The following is a 12,943-nucleotide window of genomic DNA, read 5'->3' on the forward strand; positions in this document are numbered from 1 at the left end:
CGCAGTAGAACGTCTGAACGGTGCGAATGTTTTAAAGGTCGTACGTCTGTGAATGACGATCCTGGCTGAGGTGTCTCGGAGCTCACTGCAGTTGTGAAGATTATGAACATTCACCGAGTGGAACGCTGGAATAATTCGTCACCAACTTTCAAGAGAGACACATCTGTGTGTGTGAACTGTACACACACTCATTCACCAACACCACTCACACACTACAGGGACTCGGCTGGGAGGTATCGCCACGTCCTCCATACAGTCCTGACCTGCTCCAAGATGTTTACACATGTTTGGGACATTACAGGAGTTCCTGGGAGGCCGGCGTTTCAGATGTTAATCAGACAGACAGTCCGATCTCGGCTCCGGTGTACTGAGAGAACTTTCTACCCTGATGGTGTCCAGGCTCTAGTGAGACACTGGGATAAGTGCATTAGTGTATCAGGGGATTATATAGAGACATAAAGGGAGTTTATCTCTCAGGACTGAGTTCTGTTATTCTGTACAATCAAAAGTCCCTCTTTGACTCGAACACCTGTCGTGTTGCATCAAGGTTTACCTTAATTATACACCAGACAAGAAGTTTGTAGAAATATGGTTTTCTTTCTAAAACCCAGACATGAAGTCAGACTGTCCAGGACTCTTTGTCCATTCATGAACATCTATGTTTTTTAACCCATTGAAAAAATAAACAAGTGCAAAATGTTTCAGGAACGTTCTGCAGACTGAGTTCACACTAAGTGATGACAAAAACTAAAATTCTGTGTAATAAATATGAACCATGAATAGAATGGGAAACTTCTTCTCCATGGCTGCTCAGCTGAGAAGTTTCACATGTAGAAAACAAACCATAACCACAGAGGAAGTGATGGAGGTGGATCTCTGAACATCGACTACAATACCTAGAAGGTTAACTACAGAGAACACCATAACTATTGGAACACTTCATGTAAATGGCACAAGTTATAATAAGTATAAATTCTGACCTTTCACCAACATAAACACAGTGTGGTGTCCTTGTGATTCTCTCTCTTTATTTATCTCACTTTGTTTTTTAATATAAGACTTTGTGGCAGTTTAATTATTTTAGACATAAATCATTAATTCTTTTTTTTTTTTTTTACAAATTTATTGCCAATAAGACATCTGTTAGGTGCATAAGTATTCACCCCCATACTCTGTCGAACCACCTACAGCTGCACATCTGGATCCTGATGATTCTACTTCTAGTAACTGGTACTGAAACAGTTCTCCAGGATTGTGTTATTCCCAGGGGTGGCCAGAGAACCTCACATACGATTATTGTACAACATTTAAAATATATTCAGTGCCAAATTGCATGTGGTGAGTGTGTGAGTGTGTGTGTGTGAGTGTGTGTGTGTGTGTGTGTGCAGTTTTCATGCATCTGTGATTTACTTGAGTATTTATATTAGTGGAGACATTTTACTCAATCTTTTTACTAAAGTTTTACTTTTACTTCACTATATCCCTCAACAAACTTTTATACTTTCTCCTTCACTACATGTCTGCACGGTGTTGTGTTAAATAACAGCAGTGATGCGCAGCATTAGAAGAAGAAATATCGCCAACTTTTGACTATTTTGTGTAAATGCGTGATTTGCTTTGTCTCAGTGAAACACTCAACCATGTAGCAGGTGTTTAAAATCATAAGCAGAGATACAATAGTTACAGATAGCAGGGACAGATCATGTTTACAGTCTGGAAGCAGAGAGAGAGATTATTTTACCATTACGATGGCTACGTTAACCTAATGCTAAACCTTAGTGCTGATACATAAGAACATTTAAAGGTAAGTACTGTTAGACCTTTAAGTACAAATGTAACTGGAGGACGTTTCCTTTTACCGGAGTAATATTTTACCTGCTGAATCTCCACTTTTACTCAAGTCCAGGATTTGTGAACTTCCCCATCTGGTTACCTGGACCATAATACAGGCTGCAGAATTCTTTAACTCACTGTTTTTATGGACATTGTGGTACCCTGTTTTTGTTTGTATGCGTCTATTTATTGTATATATGTTTTTTGTTTGTTTATTTATGTGTGAGTTTGTTTCTTTGTTTGTTATTTTAATCCTGTCTTTTTTTCTTCTGCTTCATAAAATAAACTCTAAATAAATCCACTGTTTTAGTTCTAGTTTTCCGCTGTGTTTGTTAGTTTACACTTTTAATCCAGACTATTATAAATTCATACAGTCAAATTCTTCAGCCTGCTGTGATGGAACACCATAAAAAAAAAAAATTAAAATAATAATAATAATAATAAATTGTGTATGTGTGAGAAAAATGTGTCTAGATAATAATGAGATGAATGAATAAAATGTCTCTGATGAGCAAGCTGAGGGCGACAGTGGCAAGGGAACACTCCCTGAGATGGTAATAGGAAGAAACCTTGAGAGGAACCAGACTCAACAGGGAACCCATCCTCATCTGGGTGATAACAGATAGAGATGATATAACACCATGTGTGTTAGGAGGCTGGAAGTTCAATATACCAGAAATACAATTAAATTAAATTTTATAAATTTAATTAAATTAACATGAAGTCCAGTTCAGTCAGTAGGTGCAGAGGGCAGATAGGGTCTGGATCACTGGGAGCACAGGAGCAGGATGTGTAGCTCCAATCATAATAAGGCAGAATTCAGCTGGAGCTGGTCCTTCTCTGGATGCCTCAGGATCCTCACAGGGTTGGCCTTTATCTACTGAAGCTGGTACAATCTCCAGATGCCCCGGGATGGGTAGAAAAATACAGAACAGATGGAGAGAATTAGCGTAGTTGCCATTCAGGATAGATGTACTGAAATATGAAGTTATGGGATGAATTACGTGTATGCCAGATCAAAGAGATTCGCCTTGAGTCTACTTTTAAACTGGGAAACTGTGTCTAAATATGAAAAAGCCCTACCCCCTTTTGTAGATTTTGAAATTTTGGGAATTACAAGAAGTCCAGAGTTTTGTGATCTTAAGGAGCGTGGTGGATTATAGCGTATCAGAAGACTGGTTAGGTATGTGGGAGCTAAACCATTTAAAGCCTTGTATGTAAGTAATACTATTTTGTAATTAATTCTAAACTTAACAGGTAGCCAGTGCAGGGATGATATTGGGTCTAAAACTTCTGCTTCTGGATTTTGCTTCCTCATTCACACAGGCCCTGAGACTCAATAATAATAATAATAATAATAATAATAATAATAATAATAAATGAAGCATGCATAGAACCTGTTAATTCTGAGCAGTTTTTAAGTTTGAGACCAGAGATCATATTCCTCTATTACTACAGCATTTCACAAATAATGACATTTCACCTTATTTATGAATAATATATCACAATTGTCACTGTTCAAGGTCACATGCTAAAGTTTAAAACCTCAACGAGAGTCAAATATTCAGTACAGAGCAATTTGAGCTTATTTCTGTAAAATAAAATGCTGCTTTTTTATTTGTCTTATAAATGTCAAGAAGTATCTGCAAATACTTAATTCGCTGGTTTTAAACATTTGTTTCTTGAACACTGTGAAACATGACATCTTAGCAAGTGAAATGTTCTTAAATCTAGCCAAGATTATCTATACTTCCTTAAAATAAGAATAAAACAAACCTATTGTAATATTATTAAACTTAGTCCTAGTCTAATGGAAGGTGAAGATCTCTTGTTCTATTGGGAGAGAATGTTGCTTCTTTCAAAAATGTAATTCCTTAAAAATAATAAAATTTACTTCCAATTAAACAAGACATTTTTCTTTTGAATTTTTAGTAACAATTGTCTAAAAATGAGCTTAATAATCTTATATTTGGTTTATTGTAATCTTCTTTTAATAAATCATGAATAGGTTTTACTGGATTTAGGAGTAAAATACTGAGATACGTTTTCTTTATGTGGTGAAAGAAGCAAAACTGTCTGCTTTTGCCTAAAGATTTTGTAAAAATAAGTCTAGAAATAGCCTTGCACCATAAGGGGCTGGGTTTGAGAAGCTAGTCCTTCTGGATACAGCTACATACACCAGTCTCGTCTAACTGTTAAAGGAGGAGGCGTTGCAGTTACAGTATTTACAACGATAATCTGGCTATCGTACAAAAACACAGATTTAAATTTAATGCATTTGAAATTCTATATAGTTCATGAACTTTTTCAATAACAAAATCATACATATTAGGCAAAACATTCAGGCTTAAAAACCAGAAAATTTAAGTGATACAGATGATAAATTAATCACATCACATCAGAACCTAGAATACTTTACTCCCCTTGAAGCGAGAGAACTATTTTCACTCATCTCCTCTTCAAAATCGTCAACCTGTGAATTAGATCCTATACCAACACATTTTCTTAAGCAGATAGTTCCAGCAATAACAGAACCCCTGTTGAAAGTAATTAACTGTTCACTCAGCAGTGGGTATGTTCCTAAATCCCTTAAATTAGCAGTTAATAAACCACTAATCAAGAAACCTGACCTCGACCCCTGTCAGCTTTCCAATTACAGACCGATATCAAACCTCCTGTTTATCTCTAAAATTCTGGAAAAGGTAGTATCACAACAGCTATGTTCATATCTACATAGAAATAGCATAAACAAACTGTATCAGTCAGGATTTAGGCCTCATCACAGCACAGAGACAGCACTCGTTAAAGTAGTAAATGACCTCCTAGTGGCCTCTGATCAGGGTTGCGTCACTATACTTGTGTTACTCGACCTCAGTGCAGCTTTTAACACCATTGAGTATTCTCCTTTAGAAAATGTAGAAGGAATTAAGGGAACGGCCCTCTTATGGCTAAGATCCTATTTGACTGATCGTTATCAGTTTGTAGATTTAGATGGTGACCATTCCTCATGTTCTCAAGTTGAGTTTGGTGTTCCACAGGGTTCTGTTTTAGGCCTACTGCTTTTTTCCCTTTACATGCTTCCTCTGGGCAACATAATTCGTAAACATGGTATTAGTTTTCATTGTTATGCTGATGACACACAAGTATACGTTTCAGCAAAACCAGATGAAAAAAAAACAGTTTACTAAAGTTGAGCAATGTGTGCAGGACATAAGAGATTGGATGTTAATTAATTTCCTTCTGCTTAATCCTGATAAGACAGAAGTTCTAGTCATAGGACCACAAGCAGCTAGAAGTAAGCTTTCTGATCACACTGTGATTTTAAATGGCCTTTCTGTTCCATCAAGTGCAACAGTAAAAGACCTCGGTGTGATTAAAGATTCAAGCCTTTCATTTGAAGCTCGTGCAGATAATATTACCAGGATAGCATTCTTTCACCTCAGAAATATTGCCAAGATAAGAAATATATTGTCACCAAACGATGCAGAAAAACTAGTTCATGCTTTTATCACGTCTAGGTTGGATTATTGTAAAGCCTTACTGTCTGGTTGTTCAACAAGGTGCTTAAACATGCTTCAGCTAGTCCAGAATGCAGCAGCGAGAGTCCTCACTCGAACTAGAATATACGAGCACATCACCCCTATCTTATCCACATTGCATTGGCTTCCTGTGAAATTTCGCATCGTTTTTAAAATACTACTCTTGATGTATAAAGCATTAAATGGTCTCGCGCCGCAGTATCTGAGTGAACTGCTAGTGTCTTACAATCCGCCACGCCTACTTCGATCAAAGGATGCAGGCTGCTTGTCAGTACCGCGTATTATGAAAACTACAGCAGGGGGCAGAGCCTTTTCTTACAAAGCCCCAAAGTTATGGAATAGTCTTCCAAATAGTGTTCGGGACTCAGACACAGTTTCAGTGTTTAAGTCCAGGCTAAAAATCTATTTATTTAGCCAAGCATTTTTGTAAATAGATTAGCCTTAGGTAAAGGAGCAGATCTGGGGGACTCATGGACGTAGAGTATTATGGTGAACTGGTATGTTTAGATGCTGTCTTCCCCACTCTCATTGATCACTCAGGTTTGTTGACGGTGAGGTGATTGGTTGCTTAACATCTCAGGAAGCCCTCATGTCTGTGTTTCCTTCTGGCTCCTCCCTTTTAGTTATGATGTCATAGTCAGTCTTGCCGAAGTCCCTGCTTGCACTCTGCACTAAATATACATGCACCTTATACATTGTTCGACCTTGACCAGACCTAACTGCCATCTCTCCATCTCTTTTGCTCTCTCCTCTTCTGCTCTCTCCTCTCTCTCTCTCCCTCCCTTTTTCTCTACCTTTCTCTGTAAAGCTTTACATGTCACTCCTGAGCTGCCATTGATCCAGACCTCCTCTGCCCTCTGGACCTGTCTACAGTAACTCGTCCTGGAGTCCTGCTTCTGCCCGTAGTGTGTAAATGAGTGTGTGTCCTGCAATGTATTGGCACCCTGTCTAGGGTGTACCCCTCCTCATACTGTACCTGAAGTCTTGTGGATAAACGCTACAGAAAATGAATGAATGTCTAGAAATAAGCTTAGTAATCTTAGCCTATCACCATCTTATTGAAAAAAAAAATATTAATTTGATTTAAGATATTCTCAGGACTGCTTTACCTTAAATATGCCTATATAAAAATATAGAAGCCTCCTTGAAATATGCACATTCTTGCAGGAAAACAATATTCTCGAAGAATTTCAGTCAGGTTTCAGGTCCCATCACTAGTTAAAATTGCAAACGACTTGTTTTTAGCTGTGGACCAAGGCTGCATCTCAATACTAGTCTTGCTTGATCTTAGTGCTGCATTCGACACTATAGATCATAATATTCTCATAGATCGCAGGCATTAAAATGGTTTAGATCATACCTGTCTAATCGATACCATTTTGTAGATCTAAATGGAGAACTGTCTGATGTAATGCCAGTGAAATATGGGGTCCCACAAGGGTCAGTTTTAGGACCTCTGCTGTTCTCCATATACATGCTTTCCTTGGGTAACATCATCAGAAGACATGGGATTAGTTTGCATTGTTATGCTGATGATATATCTCAACAAAACCAGATGAAATACCCAAGTTGTCTAGACTAACTGAGTCTGTCCAGGATATAAAAGATTGGATGACCGATAACTTTCTTTTACAAAATTCAGATAAGACGGAGATATTACTTATTGGCCCAAAAACCAGCACACAACAGCTTTCACAATTCAGCCTGCGTTTAGAAGGATGTACTGTTACTACCAGCTCGACAGTAAAAGACCTGGGCATAATATTAGACAGTAACTTGTCCTTCGAAAATCATATTTCCAATATCACAAAAACAGCCTTTTTCCATCTTATATCGCCAAACTTAGGAGCATCTTATCCGTATCTGATGCAGAAAAGCTAGTTCATGCATTCATGACCTCCAGACTGGACTATTGAAGACTATTTAAAGCTGCTTTGAGACAATGATCATTGTTAAAAGCGATATATAAATAAAATGTAATTTAATTGAATACTGTCTAGTATAGGTCTGCATGTGTTTCTCTCTCTCTCTCTCCCCTGCTTTTGTCTCTCCATTTCTAGAGAGATCTGGTGAAACCTTTTCTGTTGATGATATTTTTGTATTAGTGTAAAGCTGATCTGGAGGATTTTGTAATAAATAAAGAGTTTGAGGATCCTCACCTCTGACTCGCAGATCTTCTCTCACTACTTCTGAACCTCTAACACCGAATACTGTCTGTACTCTCTGTATCACTCTTTAGAGTAGATTTACTGTAAAATATTAAAACATTTAAAGCATTGGATTTAAAGGATTTCTCGGCCTGGCCCTGAGACATTTGTACAGACATAAAAAAGGAACTTCATTCAGGAAAGTGAAACTGGCACATTATTTTTTTACGTTGTCATTTTTAGCAGAAATGTTCGTCTCACATGTCGTCACCCAACCAAACAGAAAAACAGGGAAGTAATGGAGGAGTTATTGGTCTCGAAATACTCAGAATATTAACTTCAGGAAAATATGAGCTGATTTAAGAATTAAAACATGAGAGACATGCGGTTATGAGGAAAGCATTCCAGATAACCTCATACACACAGAGGGGGAAACACACACACACATGTAGACTTTCAGTTCTGTTATTTATTTATTACACTCCACTTCAAATAGACACACACACACACACAATGTATTGTTACTTTGTAGTCATAAATATGAACAAAAATATATACATTTATAAAATTAATTAGAGCAAAAGTATTGGTACACCAGAAATGACCAGCTTTAGTACTTTGTTGCAAAGCTGTTGCTAAAAATTACAAAAAGATGTCAAACGTTAAATTAATTAGATTTTTGTCTTACTGCAGTTCAGTTTCATCTTGTTCCCCACTGCAGACCGTCATCAAATCCTTGAGCCTCCTTCTAATTAAAAAGCACGAAAGTGGTATGTGTTTCGGTGGCTCAGAGAGCTACAGCACTGAGTTACTGATCAGAAGGTCGACGGTTTAAGCCCCAGCTTCACTAATAACTATCTTTTTGTATCTTGTATGAACAGAGACAATTGGAGTGCAATTCATTGCTTATTGCTCCCAATGTAACTGTAGTTTTAGGTGCTTTCAGCTCATTAATCAACTTATTTTAAGTGACTGCTGAGTTCTCTCGTATTTAACATTAGTCTGAGGGCACAATTGGGGTTCCATGAATTTTTTATTATTATTAAACCAGTTGATGTTTAAGGTCTTTGCAGAAAAAAAAATACTTAAGTAGACAAAGCTGTCTCCAGAGTAACCTGTATGTTCTCATCAGTACTGAGGAGAAGAACTCCAGGTACCTAATGGTTCTTCAACACATAGAGCAGTCAGTTTCATATGCAGAAGCTCGGTGGTTAAGACACTAGATTACTGATTAGAAGGTTGTCACGCTGCCACTACTGGGTCATAAACACACCCCTTAACGCCCACCTGTGTCATTTTAAATAAAATAAATGTCATAAATGTAAATATGTAGATAATCATCCAAAAGGGGTTGTCACTGGTTAAAGTGTTACAGCAGGAAGAAATTACAATCTTAGGTTAATTTTATATTCAGTGAGCATATCTGTAATGTATTTAGGTCCCAGGCCATTGAGTGATTTATAAACAAGTAAAAGTACTTTAAAATCTACCATAAATGTTACAGAAAGCCAGTGTAAAGACCTGAGGACTGGTGTGATGTGTTCAGATTTTCTGGTTCTAGTCAGAATCCTGGAAGCAGCGTTCTGGATGAGCTGCAGCTGTCTAATAGTCTTCTTGGGAAGGCCAGTGAGGAGACCATTACAATAATTTCTGGCACATCCAGCTGTAAATTTAATCAATGCATTTGCAGAGGGAGTCTATGGGGCTATAATCATTTGGAGATAAGGCTAGGTAAATCTGGGTATTATCAGCATAGCTGTGAAAGGCAATTTGGTTCTTTCTCATTATCTGACTTAGAGGGAGCATATACAGGCTAAACAGGAGCGGTGCAAGAATTGAGCCTTGTGGGACTCCGCATGTCATAGACGTCCACTTAGACTTGTGCTCTCCTATACTCACATAATAACCTCTTCCTTCTAAGTATGACTTAAATTTTAGTACCATCCCAGAAAGCCCGACCCAGTTTTCCAGTCTTTCTATTAGTATGTTATGATCGACAGTGTCGAACGCAGCGCTAAGATCTAGCAGTACCAGCACTGATATTTTGCAGGAATCAGAATTTAAACGAATGTCATTTATTATCTTTATGAGCGCCGTCTCTGTACTATGATGCGCTGGGAAACCAGATTGAAAACTGTCTAGGTATCCTTTTAAGTTTAAGTGGTTGTTCAGCTGATTAAAAACAACCTTTTCAATATTCTTACCTATAAATGGAAGATTTTATATTGTTCTGTAGTTATTTAATATTGAATTATTAAGATCAGACTATCACCACTGCGGTTTTTAGAGAGTTTGGAAAAGTCCCACAGAAAAGTGAGTGACTTCTAATAGATCTGCTTCTAAACAGTTAAACACACTTTTAAAAAAGATGTGAGAAGTGTGTCGAGGTCGCAGGTTGATGATTTGAGGTGCTGTACTGTTTCTTCCAAGACTTTGCTATCAATTTCTTGAAAGACAGACATAGTAACTGTTTTGTGAGGTTGTGTTTCAGTTTTTCTGATCTCTACACAACTTGATGTGTTGATAGCCCTTAAAATATTTCTGATTCCAAATACATTGAGCATTTCAATGGGTTCTGTCTTGGTGGGTTTGTCAACAGTAGCAAAAAGAGTGCGAGTGTTGTTTAAGTTACTGTTTCTAATGTTTGAGAAGAAGGTCTGTCGTAGGTTCCACTGTACCTGGAAAGTGAACTACTGAGAACTCCATAACTAGAGGAATAATTACTGAGAAACACAAAGAAATATATCCAGCACATATTGTACTAAAGCACATGGGTGTAAAGTCTTATCTTCACACATCCATCCCCCAGTTTGACTGTACTGTCAGAAACTTACAGATATACTGTAGAATATATTATTCATATTAGAGAGTGTGTTTTGTTTTACTGTGTGTTAGTTTTAGAATGAAAGTGTAGAGTCGAGGAGAAAAATATGAATCTGAATGATGTGTGTAGATTTAACAAGCAGCCCATCAATGAGAACAGAGAAATCTGACATTTAGATATTGTTGAGTTTATTATTGTTGGGTTTATTAACCATAACCTGTGTTGATCTTTCACTATTTCAAGAAGGTTTTCATAGTAGTGAGTTGTGGGAGAATGTGCACTCTCACATCTGAATGTAATAACAATGAGAGGTACAGTAGTTGATCAATTGGAATGGTTATTACCGTCGCGCTCACCGCCGCGTAAAAACGTCAGCGGCCAAAATAAATCAGTTGCATTTCAAAGTAATTCGTAAAATGGCCGCCAGGTGGAGCAAAGTGACATTTTTCGGTTGTTGCCGTAAATACAACAGTGACCGTTATACAGCGTATCTCTGTATCGGTTTATTGTTATTTAAGTTCTGGATTATTTCAGGTACTTTAAACACATTGTTGGGTTGCTCATATTGGCTCATATGAGATGTAGTTTACAAATGAACACCTGGTTGGGTTATTTTGACCCAACAACTGGTTTATTCATTATTCTTTCCTTTCTCCAAATATCAGCCTGCAGAATGTTTGAAATATTACTGTTTATTGTGTTACAGGTGTAGTTTTTAGAGTTGTTTAGGCAGGAATGCGTGTGTATACAGCTCAAAACCTCCATCAGTTATTAAAGATAGCGGCTATTTAGAAAACATGCCCAGTAATTTCTGAGCTTCAGGAAATCTCCCGGCGCTCTGCTCATAACACCGGGCCAACTTATGTCGGAAAGAATTTATAAACGGTTTCTAAACATGGGCTATTGTTTTTTTACTTATAATATTTGTTAATTTAATTTAAATGAGGTTTGGGCTCAGGACTTCGATTCGGCATCGTAATTCTCCTCTTTAATTCACTCCATAGTTTTAATCAGCGCTCAGCCGCATGCATGGAGTTTTCCAGAGCGCACCGGCAGAAGTAGACTAATGATTATGAACGCGTCGGGAAAACAGCAAGCAGACTGACTCTGACCATTTAAAAAAACGTTTGCGGTTATTTTCTGACGCGCTCAAGTTCACCAAAAACATTACAGAGCAGTGCAGCTTACAACACTTACAAAATCACAACGTTTTTTCGTTATTGTGAGTGCGCTTAAATAAAAGTTGAGTCTTATAAAGGCATGTAGTCTTATATAGTTTTATTATATAGTTTTTGCACATTAATCTGACACAGTTTTTTCAGCCTGTCACGGCGTGCGCCCAAATCAATATCGCTCCTCGCTCACTAGTTAGGCGGCCTCCCCTTCAGACATGCGAAGCAGCGGGACCGCAGAATTACACATGACTGGTGAGCTATCGTTGCTATCGTTGCCTGGGCTTGCACCCCGCGCTATAAAGTACTCGGGGTTTGTTGGGTTAAAGTGGATTTTACTACGCGCTGTGTATGCAGCGCGCGTGCAACAACGCGGAAGTGCGGCATGCAAGCAGGGCAAATGGAACGCGCCCCACGGACTTCAAAGGAGCGAGAGGTGGGAGGGGGGCGGTACGGCCATCCGCGGAGAGCAGAGTCAGCGCGAGCAGACGGATGGCCATTGCACTCACACCGCGTAGTAAAATCCACTGTAACCCAACCAACCCCAATCATCACCAGCCGTGCCTTATTCCGTCATGTCATGTGGGCATTATAAGCTTTGTATTGAAAACTTCTAACTAAAAAGTGGCAGCTGGCACGCCTAAAAATAGACGCAGGTTATTTTTTTAATAGTCTAAATAAAAACCCTCCGATTGAATTTCCTATAGTCTAACCAGCGCTCAACCGCTGTAGTTTATATAGTTTTCCCGAGCGCGAGGAATTTTTTTGTGCTAAATAATGTTTATGCAGTATAAGAATTCCTATTAATCCTGGGTTGTTCTTTTAGTGTCACTATAGTGCTTTACAATGCCAGACAACATTCAAATACAAATTATTCACCCTCCCCAGGTGTGAATCGGCTGTTCTCACCTATACATTCAGAGGAACTGAAATGCACTTCTCCCCACTTTAAAAACCTCTTGAATCTGAGGCTGACTTTCAGTGATTTCAATTTGTGTAATTTTAATCTCCTGGATTATAGATTCTAAAGTTGACATTGTTACCTTTTTTAATCATTGGAATGGAAGAACTTATTAGTGGTGCTTGCAAAGCATCACTATTGTTATCTTGCAAAATTCTTCCGTACAAAAGTTTGGCGCGTAACTAGTCCCGCACCGTTTGTCATAGACCCATGAGTGAGGTGTCAAATCGTGCGGCTTATACGGGAATGGGGTGCTATGACTTTTATAAGGGGTGGGCGGTTAATTGCCCCCGCAGGGGGCAATTAACCGGCCAAAAAATCCCATAGACTTAACATTGAGGCCAACTTTGACGGATTGTAGCGCAGAGAGTGAAATTTGTAGAGACGTCAGATTTACCACATTTGAAGAGGATTGCAGCCTGTGTCAGATGATACCCCGCACAGGGAAATAAGTTCGACCCCCGGGG

The sequence above is a fragment of the Clarias gariepinus genome, chromosome 10, assembly GCF_024256425.1.
Source record: "Clarias gariepinus isolate MV-2021 ecotype Netherlands chromosome 10, CGAR_prim_01v2, whole genome shotgun sequence".
Classification (NCBI taxonomy): Eukaryota; Metazoa; Chordata; class Actinopteri; order Siluriformes; family Clariidae; genus Clarias; species Clarias gariepinus.